This window comes from Mangifera indica, chromosome 1 (assembly GCF_011075055.1).
Source record: "Mangifera indica cultivar Alphonso chromosome 1, CATAS_Mindica_2.1, whole genome shotgun sequence".
In the NCBI taxonomy this organism is placed as follows: Eukaryota; Viridiplantae; Streptophyta; class Magnoliopsida; order Sapindales; family Anacardiaceae; genus Mangifera; species Mangifera indica.
In genome coordinates this window covers 10,481,240-10,494,283 of record NC_058137.1, presented here as the reverse complement: position 1 = coordinate 10,494,283, position 13,044 = coordinate 10,481,240, and positions in this window count along the sequence as shown.

Below are 13,044 nucleotides of genomic sequence, written 5' to 3'. Positions count from 1 at the left end.
AACAACGCTAGATAACAAATTCACCCAGCCTCGCACACCCTGAAGACTTGCAATAACACAAATAAAACATAATAGTTTAAAAACACCATAATTGCAAATATAATGTATAACAATTTGATACCTGAAAGGCTATGGAAGACCAGCACGTGATGTCCCTCGTCCTCTACTTATCTCGGATAAGGGGTTCGTACAAGTAATCTGAGTATGTCTATGCTTGTGACACCGACTACAAATAGGTTAACATCCTCCCCCTGCGATGGTCTCCTGTTGTGTTCTGATGATCAACCTGAAAGTCGATATTGCATTGGAGGTAGAAGGACCGTAGGAAGATCCTTTGGATATACCAATTTAGAAAGATCTCCGAATGGTTCAACACTCTCTTTATATACCGTTTGCCAATATTCTATTAAATAGTATTTGCTCACCCATTGATAACAATCAGAAATATTTTGGAACTTAGCTATGGCTACAATGTGTATACATGAAATATATGACAATTAAAATTTCTTAGAACTGCACTCCTTCGCACATAGATTCGCTATAGTGACCAATTGGCCCATATCGTACACTTCATATCTATGCACAGTAATTGGTTTGACAATCATGTTAGCTGATTTAAAAATATGACCTACTATTTTCTCCTCTGCCCATATAGTGAGTTGATTACTAGACACCTTTACATGATCAAAAAAATATTATAAGTGTACAATCAACATCATGCACAAAAATAGGAAAATCATACGAACTTGCCATATTGCGTTGAGAGTAAAAACTTTTTTACATGGTGGAATGCAAAAACTCAAGTAGCATCATAATCAGTAATTTTTGTACGTGTCATGCCAAGCCATTATATTATATCAGAGACTGGGGAAGTAAGGACGAGTCTAACGTTGATAGTCTGTACCCTGTAAATAAGCTCCTATGATGGATTTTCATCATTAATCATGTGTATTGCCTCCTTAAAATCTAATATTCGATAAGCTTTCACTGCTCTCCAAAACAACCCATCTATATACTTTGTTTGTTTATTTGCGCACATTACCTTTTATATTATTATTGCACCAACTGTGGTGTGCATTTGGGAACACTTCTTAAATGAAGTGAATGATAGCATGGTGTCTATATGAAATTACGGCCAAATCCAGATAATCATCTATACACCCATGTAATACTCTAAAAAAAAGGGGTCTAAGTCATTATTTCTTTTTTTCCTCCCATGCCAAATGCCAAAAGATAAATTTGGTTGTTTCTATCTTTACCCATAACAACAAACAGTGTACCCCAGTATCGTCCTTTTAAAAAATATTCATCAATACAAATGACAGAGTGACAATATTCTCAAAATGCTCTAATTGAGCAACCTAAAGCTATAAAGAGCAAATGAAACCGATTATCCATATCAGTGTCAATGTGTATAACAGTGTCGGGGTTTTTTCATTCCAAATTGTAATAATATACCAGTAATTATCTGAATGACTCCTCAGGAGAACCTTTAATCTCATTCAACGCCCAATTCTTTGCATGTTAAGCTTAAGTATATGAGATATCTATTTTGTACCTATCTGCAACATCCGTTGTGATGTCTTTCAGCCTATAGATACGGTTAGCAGTGGTAAATACAAACTGCAATATTTTTCCAAGTGCCCATTTACTTGTCTGTCTATAGTGCGACATTATGACATCCCAAGGGCAAGTGTGAGTTTCCAACTTCTGTAAGACAAAAATGTTTGTGTTTTGTAATTTAACTTCTCTTACCTTCTATTTACATTAAGCGTGTGTACATTTGATATCTCATCTTTTTTTGTTTGAACTTGTCATCTTGAACTAATAACTTTTTTTCCAAAGCATTTTTATACATCATATCTATTAACACCTGTTTACATGTAAATTGATCATTCACTTTGATTCTCCCATCTCGTAGTAGCGCTGAATGTAATGCAATACCCTAATTTTCTATATCTTTGTAAAGACCTAGACCACCAAAACAAGGATTTGAAACTTGTACATTAATAGAAATGGGCCTACCATGCATTGTTGGAGTGTTATAAAATGAACTTCCCCTAGCTAATCCACTTGGACCACCCCAGTTATCACCTCTGTTTTCACCATCATTATCACATTCATTATCACCATCATTATCATTGCCACTTCCATCATCACCCTCGTTATCGCTAACATCATCATTCCAATCATTATAACCACTATGTTCTACTTCATTCGATTGGAAATTATCTATTGAAACAATACCCATCTCATGACATCTCTCTGGTGTACCCTACAAAGGGTCTTGCTGCCTACCTATTTCATCATATACCCTAACCTCAACACCATTACCTTCGAGCATACTTTTTGGTTATGTCTCACTATTTATGTTATCCAAAGAGTTAATCGCATTATCCATGGCTTCAAATGATTGAAATTTTGACTGTGGTTCAATTCGTTGTTATTACAATTGGTTCTGACTTCTGTAGGCCTTGTAAATACTGTAAGAAATAACAAATCTCTTTTATGTGTCTTTGATAACCTCATCATAATCTGAATATCAAAATCATCCTTTAACAAATATAGTACATCATGGTAGGTAGTCGGATTTTGCATATAAATTTTTATAATATTGCAATTTTGATTAATGCACAAACAAGAACACACTGTTTCTACAAATAATTTATTTTTTTAATAATTGATACAAATGTTTGAACTCCATCAATATATTTTAAATTGTTATCAGCTCTGTTAACCCAATGTCCATCATATCTAAGCAAATATATTAGCTTTCCTACTTTTCCTACACATACAAAATTTTGAATAATTAAGTAACCACACAAATACAAACCACTCAAACGCAAACCACACAAACACAAACCACGCAAACGCAAACCACACAAACTCAAATCACGTAAACACAAACTGCACAAACCCCACAATTTACCAGAAAAATACATCAATAATCGTTTTTACTTAGATAGGGGCACCAAAAGTATTAAATGTACAAATAATATAAGCATTTATAAAAGATTCAAGCACTTAGAGATCATCATTAAAGTTTTTAATTTTTTATTTCTAGAAAAGTTATTAGCTTCACAGTTTTTTAATACAGGTTGCTATTTATATAAAGGAAAGTTAAAAAAAAACTTACTTGCTACATGATGATGATGAATGACAAAGAAAATAGCTAAAATGTGTTGTCGTTGGAGTGTTGACAGAAGAAGAGCGTTGAGAAAAGAGATGATAGTGAAAATAAGATGAAAACTACGAAAGTATATTAGTTAAGTGATATGAGAAAGAGGTATTATTGTAATAAAAATATGGGTTTGCTTATAAAGGTAAAAGGTATGATGGTTGGCCTAAAAACATAAAAACGGAAATATTTTTGTTTATTTTAATTAATTTCCCAAGAGTTTAAGCGTCAGTAAAACTAGTGGAGTATTAGAATTTTCAAATAAAAACTCTAAGCCTGAGTCTCCGCTACATTTATAAAACTTTGACTTATTTGGACTTATTTAGTATAATAGTTTTGAGTCTAATTGTTATGTCCTCTTGTGAAACATAGGGCTTCGACAAATTTAAAACAAATTTGCTAAAAAAAAAAAAGAAAAAAGCTCTTGACTTTTAAGAAACCCTTTTAACTAATGGATAAACTCAACTAAATGGGCATTAACACACTTTGATATCTTGATCAATGATTAAAGTATAAATTTGAGATTATAATGGATCGTAATGTTCTTAGTTGAAATTAAATGTTGAATTTTATTTTGATTCTTTATTGGTCACTCAAAATACTGACTTGGTCATATTGTACAAAGACTATTCCTTGGGACTCATTCCCTTTTTCTATTGGCCAAAGGCCTTATTCCCACACAAAGTATATTGTTTTCCTAAGTTTTTGCCTCTTAATTTTAAAAATCTCATTGACCCATCTATGACTAGTTAAAGTTAACAAAACTCTAACCCCTTAAATTTATCTTCATTTTCTCCCATAAATCCTAAAAACTAATCATTTCACCCCTAGGCTAAATTTAAAAAAAAAACATTTCCCCCCATAGGGTTTAGTTTTGAAACTTTGGCATCATCGTCGACAACCTCTCCCTTCCAACTCTTCTTCTCCTTTTGACGATTTCTCTCCTCTCACCAAACATTCGGCTGACGTCGATTGAAGCAAAGAAGATGAAACTCTTCGTCTTCTTAGACAAAGATGAGATCTTTGTCTTCATCTAAGAAAATGAAGAACTTCATTTTTGTTTATGAAGATGAAGAGCTTTATCTTCTCAACTTCAATCAAAGCCGGTAGGACGTCCAAATGAGAGAAGAGAGATCGCCAAAGGAAGAGGAAGTTTCAGGAGGGAGAAGCCACCGGTAATGGCATCGAAATTTGAAAACTAAACCATAGGGGGGAATGTCTCTTTTTTTTTAAACTTGGTCTAAAGATAAATGGTTAGTTTTTAGGATTTAGGGGAGAAAGAAAATAAAATTTAAGTTTATTTTTAATATTACATATGAAATGATGATTTTACTCTTAAAACTAACAGACTTAACTGCTAATGGGTAGGTAAATAAGATTTTCAAAATTAAGGGATAAAAACTTGGAAAAACAACATAATTTGGGTGTGAATTAGTCCTTCGGCCTTTTCTACTTGTTAATCTTTTGTTTACTTGTTGGCCTTACTCCTTGTCAAATTTGAAGAATTATCACATGTTTAAAATAGGGTTTGGAAAGTAAAATAGGGAGATATTTGATATTTCAAAGCATAAAATAAATTGGAAAAAATTATTGTCAAAAAACTTATTCCCACCAAAGGTTTAATTCATTTTCAAACTCACATCCGTTGAGTTTTGAAAATTCAAATACTCACCTGTTAACTATTAAAGTTAACCAAATTTGTTAAATCTAAAGGTAAAAACATCATTTAATAATAATATTAAAAAAATAAAATTTTATCTCATTTCCTCTCTTATTTTAAAAAACTAATAATTTCTCCCCACCTAAAAGTTTGAAAAGTTACATTTTCCCTTACTAGGGTTTGCAATTTTTTCCCTTACTATCCTCTCTAAATCCAGTCGAATCGTGAGATGAAGGAGAAGATAATTCAATCATGATTTAGTCTGATTCAAAGATGGAAGTGTTGATTCGTCTTCTCATCATGCTTCCATCCCTCAATCCTATTGAATTGTAGCCAATCCGTTTGTCATTGGCCTTCATTGAAAAAGTTTTGCAATTCATCTGTGGATATCTTTTTGCGCTTCATTCATTGATTTGTGGATGTGTTCGGTTGTCCATCGATTCATCACCTTTTCGTTTATCTTTGATTAGGGTTATTGGTGGCAAATAAAGAAGATGGGTCGAAAAGAGTCTCGCTAGAAAAAGAAGAAAAAGATTAAAACCTTAAAGGGGGAAATTAACTTTTCAAACTTTTGGGTGAGAGAAAATTATTATCTTTATAAACTAATGAGAAAAATATTAAAAAAATTTATTTTTTAATATTATTGGTTAAATAACCTTTTTATCTTTAAATTTAATAGATTTTATTAATTTTAACAATTAATGAGTTGATATTTAGGTTTTTTAAATTTAGTGAGTAAGAGTAGAAATAAACTAAACCTTAGGTGGGAAAAAGTCCCTTGGCCAAAATTATAATAGGAAAAAAAAACTCAAATTATAATACAAATTACTTGATCAGCTATAAAGTCTTTTTAAACTATAATCACACAATAACTTAAAATCATAATAATAATAAAATAAAAACATTACAATTTCTCTTTAATTTCACAAAAGTCAAAAAAAAAAGTTTTGTTATTTATGTAATTTTCATTAGATAGACCTAAATATTATCTTTTATATAGAAACATCTTTTTCTTTAGATAATATGATGTTTCTTAGCACATTCAACAATTTGACAATTGAGCATGTTATGTTAGAGGTCATCAAATGTGACTCCTACTTGCATACTTTTCTAATAAACACTTCAAGAAAATTTCAAAAAGATTCATCATGTTAAATACATTTGATGTTTAAATTCATCGAAAGTTTATCTTTTTTAAACTAATATTAATAAATAAATAAATTCTTAAAATCGTAAAGGTTATACACTTATAAAATTCACTCCACTTAATTTTATTTTCTAATTTTTTATTTTATTTTGCATATTAACATTAAATTTACCGAATCCAATGAAACACAAGAAGTCCGTTAGTTATAGGTTTAAAGAAGGGACACGTGACAGGTTGTGGGACAAGACAAATCATGTTTGAAGAAGAACTCTAATTAAAGGCTTCCACAAGGTACATGTGGAAATTGTACACATTTTTAACAAATTGTCGACAGCTGGCACCTATTATGACATAACTTGTTTGGGATGCCAGCATACAAATAAATTGCATAATTTTGGATTAAATTTGAATATTAAATATCCAACTAATAACATTATGTATATATTATTATATTGAAATACGAATCAAATATATTGTTGGACCGAGAGATACCAATTTTTTCAAATTGCCTTTTTCTTTTTTCCTTTAAATGTGAATAATTGGATCTTGAATTTAAAAATTATATTAAACAATAGTATTATATGTCTAATATTATATCGAAATATGTTATAATATAATTAAATATTATTGTATCTCTATCAATTATATAATATTATATTTATATATGTTCATATATCTAAATATCACCAATTTATTTTATATTTTAATGGCGATGTAATAAGTATGACAATTTTTTATTAGACCCATTTCAGCCACATTCACTCAAGGTCAATTTAGAGTCCTTGTGCAATACTATTCTTATCTACTAAATAAAGCAACAAAAAATATCAAAAATTAATTATGTAACATATTCACATCAATAATTTAAGCATGCATTAGATTCAAAATAAGTGGTGAACATATAAGTGGAGCTTCATTATATTATTTAGGCTGAAAAAACTTTTTCCTACCCGAGTTTTTTTAAAATGACAGCTTCTTACTTTCTGAATTTTAAAAAACTAGATTTAAATTTAAACTAGTTTGAATTATATAAAAAAATAGGGAAATTAATTAAAATAGACACCAAATTTTCTGCCTAAACCTTTTTTGACAAGATTTCTCAAGTTTTACCTTTTTAAGCAAATGATATTTTTCATTCAAAAAATACCCTTTATCCTATTTCTTTTCGTTTATAGTAATTTTCACAGATTAAACTCTTATATTTCAAAGTATACAGATTAAGTTTAATTTTTCTGTAATAAATAAGATTTACAGATAAAAAATAGATTAATTTTCGATGTCATAATTGATATTTATATACCTTTATACCTTTACAAAATGATGAATATAACTAAAATAGTGCGAAAATAAGTGAAAGGAGGGGTGTTTTCTCGAAACGGTGCGTTTTTCTGAAACAGATGCGAAAATGTGCGAAATGTGGCAAGGGTGTGTGAAAGTTTAAAAGGGTGTGCGAAAATGTGAAGGGGTATGTCAAACTGAAAAGAGGTGTATGAAATCGTAAAAGGGTGCGTCAACTTTGAAGGGATGCGTAAAATTGTAAAAAGGTGCGTGAAATCTTAAAAGGGTGTGCCAACCTCTAAAGGGCCAATTCAATTGTTAAAACATTGACCTTGACACATAATTGATAAAATTCTATCATATTATTAGGATTACGCCATTGAATAATGATACAATCAACTCCTGGATCTTTATCAAAAAGTTCATAATTAAGGATACAACCAATAAATTGTGAGTTGACCATAATATTCCACGTGCCATGCATATCAAAGTTTTCAAAGTTAAAAAGAATAATGTAGCCAAACTTATGGCTGAAAAATAAATCAAATTAGAAAGCCAACAAGATAAGGTTACGCCGCACCCTTTCAAGCACGCCACACCTTTTCACTCACCCTTTAGCGTTGACGCACCCCTTCAAAAGTTGACGCACTTTTTAAGATTTCATGCACCCCTTCAGAGGTTGACGCACCCTTTTACAATTTCATGCACCCCTACACAGTTTGATGCACCTTCTCATAGTTTGACACACCCATTCATATTTTCATGTACCCCTTCAGACTTTCACACACCTTTTCACATTTTCATACACCCCTTCAGACTTTTACACTTCCTTTCACATTTTCACGCACCTCTTCATACTTTCATGCACCTTTTTACACTTTGACATACTCATTTGCACACTTTCACATATTTTCGTATTCGTTTGAAAAAATGCTCACCCTTTCACTCATTTTTGCATCGTTTCGAAAAGATGTGCACCCTTTCTCACCCGGCACAACCCACACATATGTCTCAGTTATGTTCATCATTTTGTAAAAGTATAAAGGTATATAAATATCAATTATTATATTAAAAATTAATCTATTTTTAATCTATAAATCTTATCCATTACAAAAAAATTAAGCTTAATTTGCAGTGAATAGAAAGAAATAGGATGAATGGGTATTTTTGGAATGAAAAATACTATTTGCTTAAAAAAGGTAAAACTTGATAAATTTTGCCAAAAAAGGTTTAGGTAGCAAATTCAGTGTCTATTTTAATTATTTTCCCAAAAAAATAAATTGAACTTATTATTTGATAATCAATAGAGATATTAAAAAAATCCTTGAAACAAACCTACAAGCTTGAATTGTGTGATTTGGTTCAAGTAAACTAAACCCAAATTAAACTGAAATGTGTAATATTATTCATGCTAGAAAGACTTAAATTAGTTGAGTTATTAAAATATGAATTCAATAATTAGTTCTAACGAATGAATATAAATGATTAAAAATAAACAAACAAATAAACAAAAAATTCAACATTTGAGTATTGCCACCACGCTAAAAAATCTTGCAAAAAAAAAAGTTAAAAATCTTTTCTTCATTCTCAATGAATTTAAGTGAACAATTGTAGCTCTTCTTCATTTGCTTGCAAGATCTACATTCTCATTTTTCCTTTCAGTTGTTGTTACTTGGTGAGCCGAATAAAAAGGGTTTATACTTCAATATTTGGCTACTCCCTCAAGCACCATTGCCAGCGATCTCTCTCTCCCGATAGTTTCTTTTCTTCCAATTATTTCCCTTAGAGGAAAGATGATCATCTTCTTAGAGAAAGACGATTATCTTTTTAGACAAAGACGAGATCAACGAAATCATCTTCTTAGAAGAAGACAAGTCATCTTCTTAGAAGAAGACAAGTCATCTTCTTCTTCCTAGATGACTCATCTTCTTCTGGGAAGACGATTGTCTTCCCAGACAAGCATTGCACGCTATCAGAGAGAGAAATGACACTAAAGGAGACCATAAGAGGAAGAGAAACTATTGGAAGAGAGAGATCATTAGGATGATGTTGGAAGGAGTGGTCAAATATTGAAGTATAGAACCTAAGGGAAAACATAATTTTTTAAAACTTGGCCTATAGGGAAATTATTTTTTCTTTAGGGTTTAGGAAGGAATAATATAAAATTTTAAAACTAAAGAATTTGGTTAATTTTAACTGTCTATGGGTGGATAAAAGAGTATTTTAAAGTTAATTAATAAAAACTTGAGAAAACAACAATTTTGGGGTAGGAATAAGTCCTTTGGCCTTTAATATGAAGTGTTGGTCTTTTGAGCCCATCCTGCCATCACTTCTTTCAATTTAAGTTGTTTACGTTGGGTTGGGTTTCCTTCCATGTGGAAGATGATCCAAAGTTCACTTATTAAAAGTGAAGCCCAAGCAAGGATTTTGTTTTTGTTTGCTCACTTGGAGGAAGGTTAAATTGGTAATCTTGACAACCAATTAATGAGATTAAAAACCCAAAAGTTTAGGGCAACAAACGGGTGGCAAAATTGGTTTTTACAATAACAAATAAAGAAAAAAAAAATGTAGATTTTTCTGGGTAAGAGTAATCTGCCTAGGTTTAATCAACAACCTTGATCAAGGTCAATTCATGGTCGGATTGTGCTAAAATTTTAAGAGTATATTCAAGACTCATTTATCTTTATTCTAAATGGTGGAGATCAGAATTGGAGTTCTGAAAAATTACCTTTTAGCCCATGAACGCACTTCTATTTTTGGTGAGAATTTTATGTATTTGTTGTGGAAACTTGTTTCATTTGCCAAGAAGATTTGTTTTGAAAAGTCATGGATTTTTGCCTTTAGTTTGAACTATGTAATATAAAAAACAATTTCCCACCCAAGTTTTGTTTTGAAAAAACTAGATTTAAATTTAAACTAATTTAAACTATGTAAAAAAATAAATTGAACTTATTAATTAGGATAGCAATGTCAAAAAATCCTTGAAACAAACCCACAAACTTTGAATTGTGCAATTTGGTTCAAGTAATCTGAACCCGAATAAAATTGAAATGCGTAGTAGTATTCATGCTATAAAGATTTAATTTAGCTGAGTTACTGAAGTGTAGATTCAATAATCAATTCTAACGATTAAAGCTGACTGGATTCTAGTTTTGAATTTAAATTATTAAAAACAAACAAACAAACAAGTGATTTAACATTTGACTATTGCCACTAGGCTGTAAAATACTCCAAAAAAAAAATATTTTCTTATTCTCAAAAAATTTAAGTGAACAGTTATAGCTCTTCTTCAATTGCTTGCAAGATCTACATTCTCATTTTTCCTTTCAATTGTTGTTACCTGTTGAGTTGAGTATTATCAGTTATTTAGTTTTAAGTTATTTATGTTTAGGTTATTTTTGTTTTATAATTTTGATGCAGGTTTAACTCATTTATTTAGTGTTATATGATTTTCATTACCTATTAATTTACACAATTCAAAGTCTTATGTAAAATATACTATAATACCAACAATTAAAATATGAGAAAACTTACTGTATATGAGAGGGTAAATTAAAATAAGTAAAAGAACAAATAAGACACAAGATATTTATGTGGTTTGACCCAATGATCAAACTACTTATATTCATAGTGTTGCCACTAATTTAAGGGTTAGGGATGGCAACGGGGAGGGTTAGGGAGCGGGTATCAATCTCAATCCCTATTCACGAGCCATCCCCATTACAAAGATAACAAATAATCTTTGTCCCCTCTCTGTGAAGGAAAATCCTCTATCCATCCCCTCCTTGTCTCTCCAGGGAAAAATTTCCTCCTCATCCTCTCCCCGTCCCCACTAAGAAAAATCCCTTCCCTCTCCCAATTCCCATATTTGCGGGGAAAAATCTCCTTTTTGTACTCACAAATATAAATTTCAATTCTTTCTTGTTTTTTAATAGATAAAATAAATCATATTTTTTCAAAATATTACTTACTATAACAGCTACAAAATATTCACTTGTTACCTAGTTCAAATACAAAGTTTTCTTTTAAAAAAAAAATCAATAGCATTCACAAAATCTAACAATATACAATAATCAATCCCTTCATTACTAGCTTGTCATGTTGATATCTTCATTAAATCTTCATGTTGATACAAAACAATATTTTAAAACTAATATGCAATAATCAGTTTCAAAAGCAAAATTAATTTATAAGCAGCATATATAAGAAATATCAGCGAATTTGTAATTAAAAATATAAAACTAATTGAAATATACTAAAAAATCAAAATCTACTTACATGCCAGACATTAAGGTTGGACAATAAAACTCAAGTTTGTATCATCAATTATCAACTACAACACATACAAAAATAGATAATGAATTTTTACAATATTTTAGAAACCAATGCTCTATATTCCATTTGAAAATAAAATTAATTATTTGATTTGATTAGAGAGATTAATGAAAATATTTATTGTTTTCTGAATCATTATCATCTTAGATTGTCGAACGAGATTCTTCATCTTTCAAAAAAATAAAAATATATAAAGACTAATAAAATTTAATAATTATTAACTTTATATTAAAGTAAATAAAAATTCATTTTATTATCTTTTAGGTTAGCCTATAACTAAATTTGAGAACACATCAATGCCTTCAATATACCTAAATAAAGTATATTGCAATGTGGACTTACTACCTTCTTAACAATGCTAAAAACATACTCAAAAGCAATAGTAGAGACTGGAATGACAAGAATATCTTGAGCAATCTTCTGCAAGGTTGGGTACCAATCTATATATCAAAGTCTAGACTCTTAGGTAAAAGTTGCTCATTTAAATAACATTCTAATTCTGACTTTCTCAGGATATTACTTGATTCTTGTTCAATAAACATATCAAAATTAGTTAGGTACTCCTTATCACGACAAAAATTTGATTGGGAAGAAGTTAAAGCAAACAAAGTTTAATTTGTACTACTTATATACTCAATTTGATATTCATAAAACAAATCAGGACAATACTATTGAATTTTGATTATTTTGCCTTTGTCATCATTTTCATATATTAAAGGAAAGAAATAATCTAACAATTTCATTTTGAATCTAGGGTCTAAAACAATAGCCACCCCTATAATATCATGAATCACATTCTAATACTTGTTAAATTTTTTAATAATTTGTCCAGCCTTATTCTTTATCATGACATTTTCACACATGAGCCATTTTGTCAAATGAATTTTGATTTGACAAATTTTCATTTGCAATTGAAAATTTAGTGCCAAAAAATAATAGAGTGGCATTGTAAAATATTTCCAATTCCGCATAAAAATCTTGTGCCAAGTCCCACTCTTTCTCCATTGACAGACATTTATGCTGTGGCTCACAAAGCTTTAACCGATAAAATTTTTTTTTGTAAATCAAAACAGTATTAAACATAAGATAAGTTGAGTTCTAACGAGTTTTATAATTAAGAGATAACTTCTTTGTACTTTGAATGCCCAATTGATTGACTATTTCATTAAAATTTTGCTCCCTTTTAGGTAATGCTTTCCAAAAAGCAACACTTTCTTGAATCTTTGCAATTTTATCACTAATTACTAATAAACCATCTTAAACAATTAAATTGAGAATGTAAGCACAACAACGCATATGAAACAATGAATCATAAAACATAAGTGATGAACGTGGTAATTCATCCAAGGTGTCATCAATAATTGTATCATTAGTGGAACAATTGTCCACAGTCAATATGAACAACTTTCTATCAATATTTCACTCATAAAAACAATCGACTAATAC